The 20,467-nt window shown below is 46.9% G+C and overlaps 1 pseudogene; it reads right to left on the bottom strand.

Annotated features, from left to right (window-relative positions):
• Positions 1–7,088: 7,088 nt before the first annotated feature.
• Positions 7,089–18,733, bottom strand: LOC109733092 (lysine-specific demethylase JMJ26-like; annotated as a pseudogene).
• Between the last annotated feature and the right edge of the window lie 1,734 nt (positions 18,734–20,467).

The raw sequence follows: 20,467 nt of genomic DNA on the forward strand, positions 1-20,467 counted from the left end.
ATTGTTGTCATCCCTTGCATATTATAGTTCATCACAAAGTTCAAGTAACTCGGTGATAGTGACTAGAGAACTCTGTCAATCACTATCTTATATGGAAGATTAACTCCCACTTGATTCAAGCGATTGTAGTACTCAGACATTCTGAGCACATGCTCACTGGTTGAGCTATTCTCCTCCATCTTGTAGGCAAAGTACTTGTCAGAGGTCTCATACCTCTTAACACGGGCATGGGTCTGAAGTATCAATTTCAGTTCTTGGAATGTCTCATATGCTCCGTGGCGTTCAAAGCGTTTTTGAAGTCCCGGTTCTAAGCCGTAAAGTATGGCACACTAAACTATCAAGTAGTCATCATACCAAGCTTGTCAAACGCTCATAACATCTGCATCTGCTCCTGCAAAAAATCTGTCACCTAGCAGTGCATCAAGGACATAATTCTTCTGTGCAGCAATGAGGATAATCCTCAGATCATGGAGCTAGTCCACATCATTGCTACTAACATCTTTCAACATAGTTTTCTCTAGGAACATATCACAAATAAAACAGGGAAGCCATACGTGAGCAATTGATCTACAACATAGATATGCAAATACTATCAGGACTAAGTTCATGATAAATTAAAGTTCAATTAATCATATTACTTAAGAACTCGCACTTAGATAGACATCCCTCTAATCATCTAAGTGATCACATGATCCATATGAACTAAACCATGTTCGATCATCACATGAGATGGAGTAGTTTTCAATGGTGAACGTCACTATGTTGATCATATCTACTATATGATTCATGCTCGACCTTTCGGTCTCAGTGTTCCGAGGCCATATTTGCATATGCTAGGCTCGTCAAGTTTAACCCGAGTATTCTGCGTGTGCAAAATTGTCTTGCACCCGTTGTATGTGAATGTAGAGCTTATCACACCCGATCATCACGTGGTGTCTTGGCACGACGAACTGTCGCAATGGTGCATACTGAGGGAGAACACTTATACCTTGTAATTTTAGTAAGGGATCATCTCATAATGCTACCGTCGTACTAAGCAAAATAAGGTGCATAAAAGATAAACATCACATGCAATCAAAATATGTGACATGATATGGCCATCATCATCTTGTGCCTTTGATCTCCATCTCCAAATTACCATCATGATCTCCATCGTCACCGGCATGACACCATGATCTCCATCATCTTGATCTCTATCAACGTGTTATCACTTGGTCGTCTCGTCAACTATTGCTTTTGCAACTATTGCTATCGATAGCGACAAAGTAAAGCAATTATATGGCGCTTGCATCTTCTGCAATAAAGAGACAACCATAAGGCTCCTGCCAGTTGCGGATAACTTTAACAAAACATGATCATCTCATACAACAATTTATATCTCATCACGTCTTGACCATATCACATCACAACATACCCTGCAAAAACAAGTTAGACGTCCTCTACTTTGTTGTTGCAAGTTTTACGTGGCTGCTACGGGCTTCTAGTAAGAACCGTTCTTACCTACGCATAAAAACCACAACGATTTTTCGTCAAGTGTGCTGTTTTAACCTTCAACAAGGACCGGGCGTAGTCACACTCGATTCAACTAAAGTTGGAGAAACAGACACCCACTAGCCACCTGTGTGCGAAGCACGACGGTAGAACCAGTCTCATGAACGCGGTCATGTAATGTCGGTCTGGGCCGCTTCATCCAACAATACCGCGGAATCAAAGTATGACATGCTGGTAAGCAGTATGACTATTATCGCCCACAATTCTTTGTGTTCTACTCGTGCATATAACGCATAGACCTGGCTCTGATACCACTGTTGGGGACGTAGTATTTCAAAAAAAATCCTACAATCACACAAGATCTATCTAGGAGAAGCATAGCAACGAGCTGGGAGAGTGTGTCCACGTACCCTCGTAGACCGAAAGTAGATGCGTTAAGTAACGCGGTTGATGTAGTCGAACGTCTTGGCGATGCAACCGATCAAGAACCGAAAGCACGACACCTCAGCGATCTGCGCACGTTCAGCTCAGTGACGTCCCTCGAACTCTAGATCCAGCTGAGGCCGAGGGAGAGTTTCGTCAGCACGACAGCATGGTGACGGTGATGATGAAGTTACCGACGCAGGGCTTCGCCTAAGCACTACGACAAATATGACCGAGGTGGAAATCTGTGGAGGGGGGCACCGCACACGGCTAAGAAATCAACTTGTGTCTATGGGGTTCCCCCTGGCCACGTATATAAAGGAGGGGGGAAGAGGAGGCCGGTCTAGGAGGGGTGCGCCTATAGCGGCAGTCCAACTAGGATTCCCAATCCTAGTTGGAGTCCCCTTCCTTTTCCAGGAGGGGAGAGGGGGAAGGAGTAGGAGAGGGAGAAGGAAAGAGAGGGGGGCGCCGCCCCCTCCCTAGTCCAATTCGGACTTGCCATGGGGGGGGGGGGCGGCGCGGCCACCCCTTGAGGCCCTTCTCTCCTTTCCCGTATGGCCCATTCGGGTACTTCGAAAAATACCCGAATCACTCGGAACCTTTCCAATGTCCGAATATAGCCTTCCAATATATCGATCTTTATGTCTCGACCATTTCGAGACTCCTCGTCATGTCCATGATCTTATCCGGGACTCCGAACAACCTTCGGTACATCAAATCACATAACTCATAATACAAATCATCATCGAACGTTAAGCGTGCGGACCCTACGGTTTCGAGAACTATGTAGACATGACCGAGACACTTCTGCGGTCAATAACCAATAGCGGAACCAGGATGCTCATATTGGCTCCTACATATTCTACAAAGATCTTTATCGGTCAAACCGCATAACAACATACGTTGTTCCGTTTGTCATCGGTATGTTACTTGCCCGAGATTCGATCGTCGGTATCACCATACCTAGTTCAATCTCGTTACCGGCAAGTCTCTTTACTCGTTTCGTAATGCATCATACCACAACTAACTCATTAGTCACATTCCTTGCAAGACTTATAGTGATGTGCATTACCGAGAGGGCCCAGAGATACCTCTCCGACAATCGGAGTGACAAATCCTAATCCCGATCTATGCCAACTCAACAAACACCATCGGAGACACCTGTAGAGCATCTTTATAATCACCCAGTTACGTTGTGATGTTTGGTAGCACACTAAGTGTTCCTCCGGTATTCGGGAGTTGCATAATCTCATAGTCATAGGAACATGTATAAGTCATGAAGAAAGCAATAGCAATAAACTAAACAATCATAGTGCTAAGCTAACAGATGGGTCTTGTCCATCAAATCATTCTCTGATGATGTGATCTCGTTCATCAAATGACAACACATGTCTATGGCTAGGAAACTTAACCATCTTTGATTAACGAGCTAGTCTAGTAGAGGCATACTAGGGACACTCTGTTTGTCTATGTATTCACACATGTACTAAGTTTCCGGTTAATACAATTATAGCATGAATAATAAACATTTATCATCATATAAGGAAATATAAATAACAACTTTATTATTGCCTCTAGGGCATATTTTCTTCAGAAGTGCCATTGCCAACCACAAACTTAACATGGCTCTTGCACTTACTCCTAACTTTCACAATCAATTTCTAGAATATTGAACCAGCACGAGGGATAACAACAAGAGGATCACAAATAGGGATGTATTTGGCTTTAAGAATGTCTCCCAAGATTGAGTTTGGCCAGCGTTGCAAATGTTTCTGTGAGGTGATCTCATTCTGGATGCTTTGTGTTTCATGACATGCATGCAAAACAAATGCGGATCCCGATTTCACTGTGTGATATTTTGAAGTCGCCATTGACTTAGAAAAGTGCAACTTTAGTTCATATAAAAGTTTTATTGCACATCTCAGAAAATTGCAAATTGTACTTTTGTAGACAAGTGTGACCGGGTAAAAAAGTGTAAGTTGCACTTTTTCCTATATAAAGGACCTATACTGAGACATGAGAAACTATCAATTGATTGAAATATTGATAGAACCTCCTAAACATACGTCTCCTTCCATCTTTTGCATAACTCGTGAGAGTAGATTGTTTCACTCGTCTGCATGGTGGAGAAGCTTATGCTTTTCGGTGCTAGCCATTTGGCCAGCACCATCTTCAAGGCTGAGGTTGCCGGAAAATATTCGTCACTGGCTTCGACGCGATTAAGCTAGTAGTTCTGGGTGCTGGCGGTTAAGATATACTAGATGATACCCCGCGTGTTGTGACGGGAACACGCGGGAATTGATTGCAATATTTTATTTAGATGAGATTTCGTTGTCTTAAATTTGAATATGAGGCTAAAGATCAAAATCCATTTTTTTCATATTTAGCTATATATAATTCTGAAATAAATATTAAATAGTATGTCTCATGCATGTTGAGAGAAATAAAAGCAGTGGAATTGATAAAGTGGGATGTCTCCATGTTGAGGGAATTAGTATAGGTAGCATTTTAATGTATGCATTTTAAAAGAAATAAAAGTAGTAGAGTTGATGGTGTGGCATAAGAGGAGGGGAGGCATCCATGGAAGTTTAGGGTGGTCGGCGTCCATATCCATACGAAGGAGCCGACGTTAGATATGTTTGCTCCGGATAGTATCTCTCTTGCCTCGTACCTAGAGAAGTTGTATGGAGCGAGAAACGCTGCAACATGCAGCTGAGGTGTTGCAGCGGAGGAAGGAGAGCTGGCATTTTAAAGGTTCGTAAACATTAGGAGCATATTTTCATGCATATAGTGCATTGGGAGTTTTACCAAAGAGTCATGGTAGCGTTTTGTCCGCTAACCATATTATTGTTTTTCTGCAAAAATTATCTAGATCTTTTATCAAAGGTCAACGAAAGTGTAAAGCACCTCAAACATAATAAAAAATATATTGAGATTGTGAGACCACTGGTCGACCACTATCACCCCTAGAATGAGCCACTACCGCTCTGCTGTAGCTACGCCCCGACGGTAGCCGGCTTGGCCTTGTCGATAACATCTGGGAAGTCCTCATGCATGTGCCCATAAAGGACCAGCGCACTAGAGCGGCAATCATCAACGTTGAACCCTTAAATAGATCTGAAGCACCTGTCACCAATCTCGGCACATGATGAGATACGCTACCCTCACTGTCCCAAGGAGATGACATGATTCTATGCCAGAGCTCCGTCAACTACGTCTAGATGATTGCACTCTAGGAGGATCGGATCTGGGAAGACAATCTCGAATAAGAAGCGCCACCTTCCACCCAAGTGACGCACCTGTGAGGACTAAATTATCATAACCTAAACTACTAACAGGAGCACAGACACCGGGATTCCCATCCACGCCACCGGCCATCGGAGCGGCCGACAGAGGGAGGCGAATCCATGGGCTCGCCGCCCAAGCCTGGAGGGAAGATTTGGACATTAATTCCTTCATGAAATGTCTAATCAAGGTGTCTGTAACCACATAATCATTTATTCATGATTGTAAGCGTTAAGATGCTGAAAAGATATGGAAATGGGGAAAAGGAAGAGCACCAAAACTGAAAATAACTAACACGGGTCAATAACTCTGGCATTTAAAAATGACTTCTCATTCAGCGAGATAAGGCTAAGCTGTCAGGCCCTTTTACGCAGTACATTTTTTCATATACAATTAAAAAATACACAATAGATAAACCAACTGTCTTCCTTAAGAAACGCCATGAAATTATAGCTCATTTCTACAATCCCACAACCACCTAGGATTATCTTACATAAATACATTATAATTAACTAAGCTTTTCAAGAAGCGTTGTTGAAATTATCAAGGAAACATGGCTTCTAGTAATCTTTCCGTACCACAAAGCAATTGCAAAAACGTATTTACAAAACGAAGCGTACATAATTCAAATGTCTATCTTAATATTACTGTGACATAATTCTAGCACCAAGTAACTCAATAAATGCTATATTAAATAATTTAACCACTCTTTTTTTGCAGCACCTGGATGTGATATGCATCCACTTTTCCTCGTAGTTTACATCATAGTTCTAAGAAAAGTAATATTGTTGCGTGAAGGAGAAAGCATGTCACAAATTGTCTCGTAAGAACTGCAAATTTGTTAATAAAGGGCTTCGTTCTGGGCCACTGTTTTCTAGGAATAAATTTTTTTCAGGACGTGTTTCAAGGTTTCAACGGCATGATTAACAACATGTACAACCACCTTCTTTACCAGCATATTGTACCTCCCTATACTCTCACTTCCCTATCATGTGGTCTTGTGACTCGTCTTCCCTCGACAACAGACATTCATGATTGGCTGCCAGGACATCTGCCAACGTAGAGGCACCATGGGCTGGCATTTTCAGGGTTGGTAAACTTTGGAAGAACATATTTTCATGCAAATAGTGCACTGGGAGTTTTACCAAAGACTCATGGTAGCGCACTGTCTGCTAATAGATGTTTGGTAAACTTTTGGAGAGCATATTATTGTTGCACATAAATTCCTTCATGAAAAGTCCAGGATGTTTCTAGGTGTTAGTAACCGGTGCCACAAAATTATTTTGTTCATGGTGGTAAGTGTTAAGATGCTGAAAACATATGTAATTGGGGCAATGGAACAGCACCAAGACTGAAAATAACCAACATGGGTCCATATACCTCTATGACGATTACAAATGACAACTCATGCAACATGATTAGCCTAAGCTGACCGGCCCTTTTACTAAGTACCTTTTTTTCATATACAAACTTGTAAAAAAAAAAGTAAACAACAGAGAAGCCATACTGTCTTCCTTAAAGAATAACCAACGAGATTATGTTTCTTCGTCCAGCAACCTCCCAGGATTATATTACAGAAATAAAAATTAATAACTAAGCTATTTAACACAGAGGTGGTGAAATTATTGGAAAACATGGATTCTAGGAATCTTCCCTGCCATGGTCCACGAAGCAATTGCAACACAGTGTTTACAAAACGATGAGTACATAATTAGAATCTCCATCTTAATATTTCAGTTTTAGGTCCAAGTGCCACAAATAAATGCTATACTAAATAAGTTTAACCACTATTTTCTGCATCACCTGGATGTGATCTGTAAGCACTTTTCCTCCTAGTTTACATCTTCAGTTTAAGAAAATAAATTTTGTTGCCTCAAGGAGAAAGCATGTCACAAATTGTCTAGCAAGAACTGCAAATCTGATAATAAAGGGCTTTGTGCCGAGTCACTCCTTTCCGGGAGAAAATGTTTCAGATCGTCTTTCAAGGTCTGAACGGCACGATTAACAGCATATACGATCATCTTCTTGACCTGCATTTTGTACATAATATGTTTATCACAGTTCCTCAAGCAAAGGCACATGCAAGTAGAAATATGGAATCTACAAGCATGTAGTCAGAGAGCCCAATAATTTTTGTTCTAGAACATAATCTAATTAAACTATGTTTGCACCAAAACACAGGGTTAACATATTCGTGTAAAAAGGTTTACCACTAGTTTCTCTTCCTTTGATCTGTGCTCTTTGGGTAATAAGCGGAGATCTTCGTTCGGTATCATACATTGTCTAACGTTCTCGGGGGAAACAAAGTCTAGAGCAATCTTGGTACAAGACTACAAAAGTAATAGAAGAACACAATCAGTTACATAATACAGAAATAATAAACCAGTTTTTTGCCCTCAAATATAATCATGTCTATATATATAGTGTGTTCAGGAGATATATACCTGAAAATTTCGTACTTGATGTGGACAACCGGCTGGTATGAAAACAGCTTCTCCAAGCTTTTGTACTATAGTCCAAGGCTCCACTCCTGAACCTCATTACCAATTTGGAAAGATATAACACTTTAGTTTACTTTTCTGTGAAACTTCTTACATATTGCGTGATTGTGCAGGTACTACAACTCACCATAATCAACTTTAAGCTTTCTCGTGTGCTGTTGTGTTAGGTAAAATGTTTCGTCGCGCACTGGGTTATACACATACTTCTGTTATCAAAAGTACTTACCTTTTTAACTTGAGAACAATGTACATGACGAAATTCTTTGGAGTGCTCTCTCAAATATTCTTTCAATCGTGGGACATCCTCTCTTCTGAATATATCCCAGAGAGCACCCTCTTTACCCTCGCAATGTTCAGGTGATGGATTATGTTTTGCATAACCATCCCTGACTATTTCATCATTGCATAATCTCTTTTTATCTTGGGCCTTGTGTTTTAGTTTCAGATCAATGATAGCATTTTCTTGCCTCCTAGAAGAGTCTACCTTGGCAGTATGCACCAATACGTTGACCTAATATTAAAACAAACGTTAAAACTGGATAATACCCACTAGTAGGGGTGCCATTTCAGATAATGCAGATTAATCTAAAATGAATTATAGAATGGAGTTGCGGCCACTTATTACTTTTTACCAGGGTTATAGTCGTACACTTATCTATCTCACTTGCCGCATCAGTCATGTCGCAATGAAGCTTGGTAACAGAATCTCCTCGTTCAAGCTCTTCTGAAATACCATATGCTATGTATGATTTTGGGCCCAAATCAACCTGCAGACGTCGTTAGTAAGGAAAGTTGAAATATTAAAGAAGCGAAAATTCGGGTTGGTGTATGGTTGGAGAGGTAATGAAATTGTATACATTTCTCCATGGTTTCGTAAAAGCTCTTCAAATTGATTCGATGTAGGCCAGTCCTTCAGTTTGAGCATCTCTGGCCAACCATTATCATAATGTCGACCTTCGTAGTATCCATTGAAGAAGCCACTATTGTGTATTTCGACCTGAAAAAAAGCTTAAAAAAATTAACTTGTCCTCTTTATCTTTTCGAAGGATGGAAATGAATATTTAAAGGATGAACCCAACTATTGCATGTGATATATATAGATATAGAAGGCACTGAACATTTTATATGTTAATTCTGTTGCTTCTCAACTATCTAGGGAATCTTCACTGAAAGGTAAGACCCTGGTACTATATTAATTAATTCCATGTACTGTGAACTAGTGTTGGAGACATAATTATGCATTTGATTTTGATCTATTAACGCAAATAGTATTTTTAATACAGTTCTATAAAATGACATATTTATATAACCGTAGGGAGTAGTATCATCTAGATCTGAATTGTAAAAGGAGAAGATTACCGCTCACCTCACAAGTCACAACAACTAAGGAACACGATAGCCTGAACGTTCACTAGATCTGAAGCCATGTCGTCACCGTGTATCTGGGACCACATGGTCCGTGGCTCCTGTTAGCAAATAATCCCGTTGAGCTGTTTGTTATCCTCTAGTTTTTTCATAGCTAAAATAAAGGGCCATGCAGTGTGGAATCTGTTCCCGACTTGGCGTAGTTTCAGACTTTCAGTTAGTTTGTTTAGCTGAGCCGTCACAGGTGGATCGTGGGATGGCACGATTATAAACGTGTGACGGCCACACCCTAGCGGTCGGGAGGACGTGGGATGGCACGTCCGATCAGCCCGCTCGTGGACCGGGTATCTTGTAGTTTCTGTTCTGAAGCACTTGACTGAATAAGAAGAAGAAAAAAAGGCTGCAGGGGTCGAACGCAGCGCAAACACTCGTGTTCTTCGTGTGAGAAAGAGTTAGAACTGATCCTGCAACTACAATTGGCATCAGAGCCTTGTGGTGACCATGTCGGGACATGGTGGATCACGCACGCCGCAGCGCTCCGGCTCGCGCCGGAGGAACACCCCATCGCCGGCTCGTCGGGGACGAAGCCCGACACGGCGCGGTGGGAGAGAGCTGGTCATCCACGAGCGGGTGGTCAGAGATGGCGGCGCGGGCGCGATCCCGATGCTGACTCGGACGAACTACGTCGAGTGGTCAATCCTCATGAAGGTACATCTTCAGGCTGCACAGCTGTGGGAAGCCGTCGAGATGGGCGACGCCGATCACCCTGATGATCGTACCGCACTGGGCGTCATCCTCCGCGGCGTCCCGCCGGAGATGCTGCGGACGCTGGCGGCGAAGGACTCCGCCAAGGAGGCGTGGGACACCGTCAAGACGCTTCACATGGGCGTCGAGCGCATGCACGAGTCACGGGCTCAGGTGCTGCGCCGTGATTTCGAAAATCTCTCCTTCAAGGAGGGAGAGATAGTGGAGGACTTCGCGCTTCGCCTCACCGGCCTGATCAGCGATCTTCAGGAACTTGGCGACGACGTCGACGAGATCAAGGCGGTGAGGAAGTTTCTGCGGGTGGTGCCGCCTCGCTACGCCCAGGTAGCCATCTCCATTGAGACTCTTGTTGATCTCAAAACACTGACAATTGAGGAGGTGGCCGGCCGTTTTCTTGCCATCGAGGAGCGCCTCGACCCCCCCACCGGCGGCTCCGGCGGCAAGCTGCTCCTCACAGAGGAGGAGTGGCACGAGCGGGAAAGGCGACGGCAATCAGGCGGAGGCTCGTCCGGCGGTGGATCCAAAGGCGGCAAGGGGAAACCCAAGCCGAAGCCTCCCACCGGCGCCGGCGGAGGACAACCTCACGACGGTGCTCCTAAACGCAAGGGGAACTGCCGCAAGTGCGGTAAGTGGGGCCACTGGGCACGCGAGTGCTACGGCAAGCCCAAGCAGGAGCACCGCGAGGAGGCAAACGTGGCGCAAGTCGAAGAGGTGGAGGAGCCGGGGCTGCTCATGGCGGTGCTCGATGCACCGGAGGAGATCACAATCGCAGCTCCGCAAGCCGTCTTCCTCAGTCATATGGCTGCTGGCCCCTGTGTCCGCGTACCAAGAGCCATCGCCGACGTAGGACGTCGGCGATGGCTCTTGGTACGCGGACACAGGGGCCAGCACCGTCGGCGATGGCTCTTGGTACGCGGACACAGGGGCCAGCAGCCATATGACTGGCCGCAAGGAGTTATTTGCCACGTTGGACGAGACGGTGCGCGGCACTGTCCGCTTCGGAGATGGATCAGTCGTCGAGATATGCGGCAAAGGAACTGTGTTGTTTGAGTGCCTCACCGGCGATCAGCGTGTACTCTCGGAGGTATATTACATTCCCCGTCTTCGGAGTAACATTGTTTCGCTCGGACAGCTAGATGAGAAGGGCTGCGAGATCGTCATCAAGCGCAGTGTCCTCGCGATCTTCGACCAAGAGGGACGGCTGCTGGCGCGTGTCAAGCGCTCAGCAAACCGTCTGTACAAGCTGAACCTACAGCGTGCTGAGCCGGTGTGCCTGCTGTCCAAAGGAGGCGACCTGGCCTGGCTGTGGCATGCACGTTTTGGGCACCTCCACTTCCGTGCATTGTGTGCCATGGCAAGGAAGAAGATGGTGCGTGGGATTCCTGATGTGGATCACGTTGGGGAGTATTGTGATGGCTGCATGCTCGGGAAACAACACCGACTACCCTTCCCGCAGGCTGCAACAAATCGTGCAAAGGCGTCCCTGGAGCTCGTACACTCGGATTTGTGCGGTCCGATCTCTCCGCCAACACCGGGAGGTAGAAATTATTTCTTGTTAATTGTGGATGATTACTCTCGGTACATTTGGATTGAGGTACTCAGGACAAAGAGCGAGGCTTTTGCTTTCTTCAAAAAGGTGAAAGCGGCAGCAGAGACCAGGAGCGGCTGCAAGCTGCTCGCATTCCGCTCGGATCGCGGCGGGGAGTTCAACTCCACGGCGTTCGTCGAGTACTGCAACGAGCTCGGCATCAAGCACTTCACGACCGCCCCGTACACGCCGCAACAAAACGGGGTTGTCGAGCGCCGTAATCAAACGGTGGTGGAGATGGCGAGGTGCATGCTGAAGAGCATGGGCGTGCCCGCGGTCTTCTGGGGAGAGGCCGTCAAGGCGGCCGTCTATGTCCTCAACCGATCGCCGACGCGGAGCCTCGACGGGGTGACTCCGTACGAGCTGTGGCATGGCAAGAAGCCGAGCGTGGCTCACCTGCGCACCTTCGGGTGTCACGCGCACGTGAAGAAGCTCGGACCCGGGATCAACAAGCTGGCCGACAGATCGACGCCCGGCGTCATGATGGGATATGAGGAAGGTGCCAAGGCCTATCGTATCTATGATCCCGTCGCCGAGAAACTGCTGTTGTCACGTGATGTTGTGTTTCAGGAGACACGCCCATGGAACTGGAAACCTGAAGCAGCAAAGGAAAGCACACCATCAGGTGTGTTCACGGTGGTATATGCCCCTGAGCCGGGAGTCACGGTGACTGACAGTGGCTCCGGTTCGCCTCGTCCGGCAGCAGCGGAGACGGCACTATGCACGCCCGAACTGTCGACGCCACCAATACAGTTCGTGTCGCCGCCGTCGCGTGATGACGCGCTGGACACGGACAGCGGGCACCCGCGATATCGGCGTGTGTCCGACGTCTACGACACCACCAAGGAGATCACAGCGACTTGTTCGACGACGACGACGAGCAGCAGCATGTGGGCCTCTGTCTTCTGGCCGCCGAGGAGCCGGCGAGTGTTGAGGCAGCACTCTCTGATCACGCCTGGCTCAAGGCGATGGAGGAGGAAATGGGCTCGATCGTCGACAATCAAACCTGGGAACTCACATCTCTTCCCGCTGGGCACCGCGCCATCGGGTTAAAGTGGGTTTTCAAGGTGAAAAGAGATCCTGCCGGCAACATCCTGAAGCATAAAGCGCGACTGGTGGCAAAGGGGTACTCTCAGCGACAGGGGGTGGACTTTGAAGAAGTTTTCGCTCCAGTGGCTTGCATGGAGACTGTGCGGCTGCTCCTGGCTCTCGCCGCGCACGGTGGATGGCAGGTACACCACATGGATGTTAAATCCGCTTTTCTGAATGGTGATCTTGCAGAGGAGGTCTATGTACAGCAGCCGCCAGGGTTTGTCGATGATCGAGAGAGCTGCAAAGTGTACAAGTTGCAGAAGGCGCTGTACGGGCTGCGACAAGCACCACGGGCCTGGAATGCTAAATTGGATGCATCATTGCAAGCCTTGGGTTTCAAAAGAAGCCGGCTGGAACATGCTGTGTATAGGCGTGGTGACCACAAGAACTTCCTGTTGGTGGGAGTATATGTGGATGATCTGGTGATTACCGGGACTAGTCAGGATGATATTGACAAGTTCAAGCAGGAGATGCAACGGCTGTTCAAAATGAGTGATCTCGGCCTACTGTCCTACTACTTGGGTATTGAAGTTGAGCAGAAAAGTGGTGAGATCAAGATCTGTCAAAGCAGCTATGCTCAGAAGATTTTGGAGGTTGCAGGCATGGAGCAATGCAAACCGTGTGCAACTCCAATGGAATACCGCCTCAAGCTCAGCAAGAGGGATGGAGCTGAAGCCGTGGATGCCACTTTGTACAGGAGTGTGATCGGCAGTCTTCGTTACTTGGTCAATACAAGGCCTGATATAGCATGTGCCGTCGGCATTGTGAGCAGGTACATGGAGGCACCAAGCAAGCAGCATTGGACGGCAGTGAAACAAATTCTTAGGTACGTACAAGCTACTAAGGGGTATGGATGCTGCTACAGGGCTGGTGCAAAGGGTTTGGTGCTGACAGGTTACAGTGATAGTGACCATGCCGGGGACATAGATGACAGAAAGAGCACTTCTGGAGTTGTGTTCATGCTTGGAAAGAACATTGTGACATGGAGCTCGCAGAAACAAAAGATAGTGACCACATCATCCTGCGAGGCGGAGTATGTGGCAGCAGCGAGCGGCGCTTGTCAAGGGGTCTGGCTCAGCAGATTGCTCGGGGAAATGACAGGGCAAGCTCCGGCCATGTTCGACCTTATGGTTGATAACCGGTCAGCTATCGCACTGAGCAAAAATCCGGTGCATCACAACCGGAGCAAGCATATTGATGTTAAGTATCACTTCATCAGGGAGTGCGTCGAGGAAGGAAGAGCTGACGTGAAGCACATTGGAACAACTGATCAACTTGCTGATCTTCTAACCAAGGCATTGGGGCGCACCAGATTCGTTGAGATGAGGAAGATGCTCGGTGTCGTTGAAGTGAAGACTGTGCCACGGGCTTAAGGGGGTGATTTGTTAGCAAATAATCCCGTTGAGCTGTTTGTTATCCTCTAGTTTTTTCATAGCTAAAATAAAGGGCCATGCAGTGTGGAATCTGTTCCCGACTTGGCGTAGTTTCAGACTTTCAGTTAGTTTGTTTAGCTGAGACGTCACAGGTGGATCGTGGGATGGCATGATTGTAAACGTGTGACGGCCACACCCTAGCGATCGGGAGGACATGGGATGGCACGTCCGATCAGCCCGCTCGTGGACCGGGTATCTTGTAGTTTCTGTTATGAAGCACTTGACTGAATAAGAAGAAAAAAAAAAGGCTGCAGAGGTCGAACGCAGCGCAAACACTCGTGTTCTTCGTGTGAGAAAGAGTTAGAACTGATCCTGCAACTACAGCTCCCAGCTCAAACCTGACATCTTATCCAGGATGCCTCAAACAACCACTGGCTCTCCCCTCACCCAGTGATTCTGGAAGTGCTGGAGGTCATCTGGCATTGCAGAGTCTGACACCGGGCAATACAGGCAATTATCAGTTCAGTTGTCCCTGGACACAGCTCTCCTTTTATCCCCACAAATTGCAAAGGCAGCTGCATGCATCATCGGCACCTACCACATCAGAAGTGGGCAAGAAGAGTTTGAGCGCCGTGGCTGCTGCCTCGAGACGCGTAAGCCAGTCCTCCGGGAAGAGCCGCCTCAGTTCAAGACCCGGGCGCCCGCAGCCCCCGAGCTCGGCAGGAGGGCAAAGGATGCTGCCACCATTCGCAGCTATGTTAGCTACCCACTTGGCTATTTGAACTTTCTTTGCCTCTCTTGCAATTTCTTGACATTCGTCTCCCGATGAGGAGCACGGCTGTGGATTTCCTCCATGCAAGTAGTCGGGTCTATTGTCCGGGTAATCATCCTCCATCTCCTCACAACAGCCTCGGAGGTTGTTCTCGCGGAGCTTCTTACCTAGACTGGTCTCCATCTTCCTCTCAGCTAGCTGCTCCTTATTCAAATCTGACAAGCACGGAGGCAGGAAGTGGAACAAGTAGCATGCATTCCTGCCCTTGCAGATTTGGCACTCCGAGATCCCTTCGCACCTGCATACAATACTAGAATTAAAAATCTTACGCCGACCATGATTCATGAATGCAACAGCTAGCTAGCGAAAAATACAATTATTGTAGCATTATACAAACAAGAGCCAAATAAGTTACTATGTTCGTCCACATAGACTAAATTTTCTCCTCCATCGACTCTGTTGTGGCTCCTAATTATATTCATAGAGATCTATCGTGAAGGAGTTTCACAATAAATAATACTATATGTTCGTCCACATAGACTAAATTTTCTCCTCCATCGATTCTGTTGTGGCTCCTATTTATATTCATAGAGATCTATCGTGAAGGAGTTTCACAATAAATAATACTAGCATAGAATATGATACTTATTCAGCTATTCAAATACAGACCCACGGAATAGGAATCGGAAAACCGCTTTGATACAGAGCAAATTTGCAAATTTTCTTTCCTACTAATTTCTGTATAGTATATTTTATTCTTTTCAACTTACCCTTCAGTCTCCTAGTACATAGGTAAGAGTATGGCCACACTAAAACATGCACTAATTAAATTAAATGTTCTCTTTAATTCTATGCGGACTATGGTCTTAAAGATTGAGAAAGTACTACATGCAGTATTGGTTCCAGTAATTTACAAACAATAATCTGTAGATTTATATAATGAATCTAGTTTACATTATTTTCGAGATAAGAACTAAGTAAACAAGCATTCTGTTTTCCTGAATTTACAAATGAAATCCATAAATAACTCCATTTGGAGTAAACAATAAATTAGAACATTATTAAGGAGAACATGTTACTTAACCAGAATTAGTAGGCTGATACGAACGTTCTACGTGTGCAAGCGACAATACAACATAGGGTTGTTGGTTTTCTGAAATGCAAGAGTAAGAACAAAATAAACCAGCAATTTTTTTTCTTCGATTTCCATATGAATTCCTTAACTATCCGAGTCAATACAAGTTCTATATCCAAAGTTTGTCGTAGCGAAGCAAAATTTCAACACAAGATGCCGCACGGGTTATAAAGTGCCATCATTCAAGATATTAGTCTCTATGGACTGCATCCGTTGACAAAAGATTGGATATTATTCATTGCATGTGTATCTATCAATAAGATTGGGTTTAGTAACATAAAGGAACAGGTTGTCATGAGGCCAACGGGGAGATCACTCACAAAAGAATGAATCAACAACTGGTTGCCATTAGCATTTAACTGCTACTAAAAGCATGATGGAATGGTTGATTATGACGAACGAAAAGGCTTATGTATTTTATAGTGTCACAGGTAGGGAACACTTCATATGGGTAAGAAGTACAAACAGATCAATGTGAAAAAAAAGAATTCCATGTCCCTTGAATACGAGGTATGTTTTTTGGTCGTGCTTAAAATGGAGTCCCTCAGAAAAATGCACACTATGACATGAGTGATTGGACGAGCAAATATTGTAGGAATTTTATTTATCACCAGTCGATGTAATGTCTGAATGCGGAAAAGATGGGTACATGCGGAAGCATGCTTATTCAAGATATATCACATATTTGTGAATTTCTATTTAGTTATTGATCGAAAAGTTCTCTAGACGATTAAAAAAGGGCTATATATTGGGAGAGATGTGCCTAGTTTGATATATATAACTATACTTATTACCGTCAAGGAGACCACATAAAAAACATGAGATTATGGATCACATGTGTAATTATAACTTTAATTTTTTTTCAAGTTCAAATATTAACATATATAAGGACATATCTGAGTCCTATGGAGAATATGTAAAATCCAGCCGTTTATTTTCGTGAACTACCATGCTAGCTTAGTTGACGCACCAAGACAGATGTACATACGTGAGGACAAGCTTTATAGCTAGCTAGAGGGGGTGATGCATGGATCTTTTTGAGAAACATCGGCACTTTATTAATCAAGCAACAAAATTACAAAGAGTCTCTCGGATACAAACCGGAGAAGAACGAAAACAACAAAGACCACTAGAGTTCATAAAAGACTTAGCTAGACTATGAGCTAAAACATTAAAATGCCGACGAATATGCTTGAAAATAGCAGAAGAAAAGCCCGAGATAGCATGGTTGATGTCTGCCACAAGAAAACCACCACAGAACGATCACGGATAGAAGAATTAACTCGCTGCACCAAAGAGAGGCAGTCCGAGGCGAAGATCACCGAGTTGCAGCCTTCATCTCGTGCAAGATACACTGAACGCCGGAGAGCCAGAGCTTCAGCCAACTCAGGTTCAGGATTCCCCTTAATAGTTTCAGAACACGCCACAACAAAAAGACCCTCATGATTCAAAGCAACAACACCAATACCTGCTTTGCCGAGATCAGAAAAAATGGCAGCATCAGACATGAAATATAAAGTACCTGACGGTGGTGGAGACCATTGGTTGCATGATGCAGAGGACTCACACCTATGTTCAGGGACCATCATCAAGAGATGTTGCACAATAAGGTCAATATAAGCAAATATCTTGCCAACAGTACGACGAGGATGAGGCGTCTCAATATTATACCTGCATGAATTGCACGCCTCCCAAATATGCCAAATAGTTACGGTCATCACTGTGGCCTTTGGACTGTTGGCATGGGAGAGAAGTCGAAAAGCCACTGCCTTGGATTGGAGAAGGTCGACAGACAAAGCTTAACACCAAAACAATTCTTGACTTGCTCCCAGACTTCCCAAGCAAACTGACAGAACAACAAGCAATGCTCAATACCCTCTGTCCTGCCTCAGAAACAACACAGTTCTGAAGTTGGAACATGTCGGCGCTGTAGTTGCACACCTGATGGAAGGCAATCATGTGCAAACCTCCACAACACTACTTTCATTTTGTTCGGTGCCTTGATTGACCAAATGGACTTCCAGCTCCTCTCTGCCGCTGCACCATCGGACACCATGCTGCGCCTATTGACACTCTGGGCTTGCAGGAACCGAGCAGATCTAGCCAAGTTGTAGGCCGACCGAACCGAGTATTCACCAAACTTGGTGTAAGAGCATCTTTAGCCGTTGGCCCCCCAGGAGGCGCCTAAAATCGCCGCGTGGGGGTGACCCGACGAAAAAAATGGGCCTGGGACAAGTTGGCCCCCAGCCGCCGCCCCAGAGCCGGCCCCAGGCGCAGGGAAAAAAAATTGTGTAGCAAATTTACGCAAAGTTCGGCTAAAACACGCCAAATTTCGGTAAACTTGGGCTTATATTCGCGGATTTAAGTCGAGTAGTCGCCATTACATATAAAAACTAATAAAAAAAACTTGCTGAAGGCCGAGAAGTCACCGTCGTTGCCGCCATCGTCGGCCTTCTCCTCCTTGACTCGGGCGCCCCTGCTGGACCCCTCCCCGGCTGGTGGCGGCGGCGGCGCGTCGTCGTCGTCGTTGCTGTCGTCGATGATGACGACTCCTTCGTCGCGGCCTCGGCGGCGCTGCTCGAAGCGCCGCAGGGCGGCGCGCTGGAGCTCCGTCGCCATCTTGATGGAGTCCTGGCGTGCCCATTCAAGGGCCGTGTCGTCATTGAGCTCGACCTCGCCGTGCTCCGTCTTCACCGGCGCAACCCCGGCTCCGTCTTCACCGGCGCGAGCCCCGACTCCGTCTTTGGCTTGACGAAGCGCGGAGGAGGAGCCGACGAGGAGGCGCGCCGGCCGCACTCGTTGATGACAATGCCGGCGCTGCGAGTGCGCCGACCGAGCGGCGTCTCCGCCGCGGGCTCGGCCTTGACGCCGAGCAGCGTCGAAGTGCCGGAGGAGTGGGAGGAGAAAGAGGAGGAGGACGCGCCGAACCTCCTTGGCGCCCATTGCCCGTCGAGGTGTCGCTGACGCGGCTGACCCGCGGCGCTTTCACGCCAAAAACGATTCGCCCGGCGCCCCCGAGCGCCCCCTAGCGCGCAGGGCTCGGGTTGGGTCCGCCGGCGCCAATTTCGGCCCGAGCCGGCGAAAAAAGGGTCCCTGGGGCGCGACTGGGCCGATTTTTTGATGCCGGCGGCCGAAAAATCGCCTGGGGGGCCTTGTTGGGGGCGCGGCTGGAGATGCTCTAAGGCCATCTTGCATAATCCTCACCACCATGCTAAACAGGAAGCTGCAAAATCTCCGCAGGAACATCATCATGGAAGAAAGCACGAACAGTATCCTCATTCCATGTACCAAGCTCTTCGTCTAGAAGGCAGCGGACAGTAGAATTCGCCGGAATCGGAGAAATAGTTTGAAGAAGTTCTGGTGGCATGGAGGGGATCCAATGATCGCCCATAATACGAACCTATGCGTCATCTCCAATACCCCATTGGATGCCGCGTTTGAGAAGCTCCCGACCGAACAGGATACTTCGCCCAGTATATGAAGCAGAACGTGGTACTTCGACATGCCAGAAATCACCATGAGGGAAATACCTACCTTTAAGAACGCGAGCGCAAAGTGACTCCGGTGAAGAAAGAATACGCCACCCTTGCCGTCCGAGCATGCCTTGGTTAAACAAGGCCATGTTGCGGAATCCCATACCACCTAGAGCCTTTGGTGTTGTAAGCCACTCCCAGGACCGCCAATGCATTTTCCTGAATCGCTCACAAGTGGCGATAGGGAACTAAAAACAACTCATCACATGAGTTGGAGTCGCCTAAATGACTGATTTGAACAAAGCTTCTATCGATGTGGAATGACACTTATGGGATCACAAGAATCCCTACTATGGTTGCCGGGGCGTGGGGTTGCGAGAAGAGCATGATTATTAATCAGCACAACGATTGTTACCTAGGTTCGGGCCGCGAGGATGCGTAAAACCCTAGTCCTGCTTTGGTGGATGTATTGAGTGTTCTTGAGCCCTCGAACTAGCTACGGTAGCTGAGTAGTTCCAGAGAGCCGAAAAATCCTTCTCCAGTACGAAATGGGCCTCCATTTATAGTCGAAAGGGGCTGCCACACTGGCGCACAGGAGGTGGAAAGGCGTACAGTCCTGCGAGCTTATCGCTCGTATTACAGGACAAGGCACATTTAATGTGCCGCTGAGGTGTCCCCTAGCTTTATCGGGGACGGGAGTGAGGCCCGTCCTGTCCGTCGCCGCTGCTCCTCGCTTTGACACGGGCCCTGGCCAACGATGCGTCCGGCGCCATGCAGGCAGGCAGGCAGCTGAGGTGGCGCGGCGGTAGGGTCTTCACAAAGATATGCATGCCGCCACGCAGGCGCTTGCCAATCTGGCCTGGAAGCTGCATGTTGCCACGCAGGTGCCAGCCCCGCTGATTGAGCTGGCAGCTGCATGCGAATGGCGGTGGAGACTTGGCTGGTGCGCGCCTGGCGGTGGCCCTGTTGGCGTCCTCGGTGAGGGCCTTGCCGGGCGGCCCGTCAAGGGTCTTGCCGTGGCGCGCTGTCGTCCCCGGCAAGGATCTTGCCGGGGGTCTTGTGGCTCTCCTCGGTAAGGATCTTGCCGAGGACCGTTGTCTTTTAATCCTCATCTGATCTTGAATATTCCTTGGTCTTGACAAAGATCTGCATGCCACCATGGAGGTGCCGCTCGAGCCCTAGTTCCAACGTGGTTGGTTGAGTT

This window comes from Aegilops tauschii, chromosome 5 (assembly GCF_002575655.3).
Source record: "Aegilops tauschii subsp. strangulata cultivar AL8/78 chromosome 5, Aet v6.0, whole genome shotgun sequence".
Classification (NCBI taxonomy): domain Eukaryota; kingdom Viridiplantae; phylum Streptophyta; class Magnoliopsida; order Poales; family Poaceae; genus Aegilops; species Aegilops tauschii.